Below are 2,525 nucleotides of genomic sequence, written 5' to 3'. Positions count from 1 at the left end.
TGAGGTTATAGGATTCCTGGTTTTCTATAATGATCATGGCACTCTTCCCCTGCATCATATAGAGTCAGTTTATATTTTATTCACATTATGTTAAATCTCACAGTTAAATACAAATTATTATTGTTGTTGTTATGTGCCATCGAATCACCTGTGACTCACCTGTGACTCATAATGACCCTAAGTATAACAACTCTAAAGCCTGTGCCAATCTCACTGTCTCCAATACACCTACCCAATTACCCCAGTCACTGAATCAATCCACCTCATAGAGGGTCTTCTCCTGTGCTGTCCCTCCACACTCCCAAGCATGATATCCTTCTTCAAGTATTGGTTGCTCCTTGCAACATGTCCAAAGTATGTCAGATGAAACACCATAATCCTTGCCTCCAAGGAGCAGCCTGGTTTAACCCTCTCTGGGATGAACTGGTTTATTTTCTTAGCAGCCCATGGTATATTCAATACTCTTCTCCAACACCACAGTAAAGGCATCAACTCTCCTTTTATCTTCCCTAGTCATTATCCAGCTCTCTGACTCATGACAAGTGATTGCAAAGACCATGCCCTGTATCAGGCACAACTTAGTCTCCAGAGTGACACCATTGATCTTCAGTACTTTGGAGAGGTCCCTAAAAGCAGACTTTCCCATTGCAATGTTTCTTTTAATTTCCTGGCTGCTGGTGCCGAGAGTGTTGACTATGGAGCCAAACAAACTAAAGCTGTGAACAATCTATGAAGAGTAGATCTGAACCTTACTCTAAACTTTATCATCCTCACTATCTTTCTCAAGGCCATTTTGGTACTATTGTTCAATCTCAGTGAGGACCTTCTTCTCTTTCTCTAACCTCTCACTTTCTCAGTTTGATGTCCTTTTCCAAGGACAGGCCTTTTCTGTCAACATGCCCAAGTTATGTGAAATCTGTCATCATCATCCTTGTCTATCAGAGACACTCTCGTTGAACTTCATTGAAGATAGACTTGTTGGTTCTTTTTTTTTTTTTTAAGATGTTTAGCCTCATTTAATACCTTAAGAGAGAGCTTAGAGGCTTTTAAGAGAATGAAGCCTTTATTTCCTTGTTTCACACAAAGCTGGCAGAGGTGGTGGCTTTTTGGTTTTTAGTCAAAGAGACCAAACCCCATATGGTCATCCAACTCCTCCGACTCTTCCTTTGCTTCCACCTTGGCTGGGGCCACAGCAGCAAGAGCAGCAGTGGTAGTGGAGGCAGCCCCAGAGGCAGTAGTCACAAAAGCAGATGGATCAGTCAGGAAGGCTTTGCTCTTTCAGCCAGTGGTAAAGTGTGCCTATTGATGATGGAATATGGTATTGAGGCCACAACTGGGTAACCAATCTGCAGACAGATGCTGGCAACACTGCGGACACCCTCCAGGAAGCAGGTATGCAGAGTCTCCTCTGTGATGTCAAGCACTTCAGGATTGTAGATGCTGCCATTGTCAAACACCCGCTGGATGATCAGCCCGATGGAGAAGCCAGAGATGTTCATCAGAGTGGCCTTACTGGTTACCACCTTGTCTCCAGTCTTAATCAGCTGCACATCACTCAGGATTTCAATGGTGCCTGTGGAGATCTTAGTGGTGATGCCCAAAGCCTGGAAGAAGGAGGTCTTCTCGGGGCCCAGACCAGTGTTCTGGGCTGGCACAGTTACCTCACATGGAGCAATGGCGCCAACACGGAGAGCAGCCGGCACCTTGTTGGCCAGCAGCATGTCCCTGATCTCAATGAGATGCTCTTTGGTCAACACAAACCCCATGTTGCCCCCGAATGTGAGGCAGCAGCTTCTCCAGGGCCGGGGTGATATCCAGGTGGCCCCGGATAGCCTTGCGCATCATGGTGTTCTTGCCTATCAGCACCACAGCCTCCCCGCGGAGCAACATGAGGATCTGATACATCTGCTTGGAGCCCACATTGTCTGCACCCACGATGAAGCATTTCGGATAATCATCCAGAAGTTGAATGATCGTAAGGAAGTAGTTGGACCTCCAGATTGCCTTGTCTTCCCTGGGAATCATTGCAGTGCGTCAGGGATTGCCACGAGGGATTTAAAGACGATGTCACTCTCACGAGGACGCCTGGCGAGAGACTCGTTCTTTCAGAAGTATATTCAATACTCTTCAACATACCACAATTCAACAGCATTGATTCTTCTTCTGTCATTGTTTTTCACTGTACAACTTTCAGATGCATAGGAAGCAATTGAAAGTACATTGTTTGGATCAGGCAGAGCTTGGTCTTTCAGCAGATATCATTGTTTCCTAAAATATTTTTTATAAGTCTTTGACTTCAGATTTTCCCAATTCAGCATGACTTTTAATTTTTCTGACTGCTCCTACTATGATGTACATTGTGATATCAAATAAAACTGAATCACTGATAATTTCAATATTTTCCTCCATGTTTTGTGGTAGGTGTCTTTTTCAAAATGGTTTTCCTAGTCCGATGCCATGTGACTAGACAGAAAGATATAAAAAGATTGTGTTAAGTATAACCACAAGGGGATTAGCTAATTTTG

The 2,525-nt window shown here is 44.2% G+C and overlaps 1 pseudogene; it reads right to left on the bottom strand.

The window, feature by feature from the left end:
- Window positions 1-1,113: 1,113 nt before the first annotated feature.
- On the bottom strand, window positions 1,114-2,025 carry LOC102854542 (annotated as a pseudogene).
- Window positions 2,026-2,525: the final 500 nt, after the last annotated feature.

The sequence above is a fragment of the Elephantulus edwardii genome, unplaced genomic scaffold (assembly GCF_000299155.1).
Source record: "Elephantulus edwardii isolate Elephantulus edwardi_28Jun2011 unplaced genomic scaffold, EleEdw1.0 scaffold00406, whole genome shotgun sequence".
Taxonomy (NCBI): Eukaryota; Metazoa; Chordata; class Mammalia; order Macroscelidea; family Macroscelididae; genus Elephantulus; species Elephantulus edwardii.
This window is presented reverse-complemented; position numbering and strand designations above follow the sequence as displayed.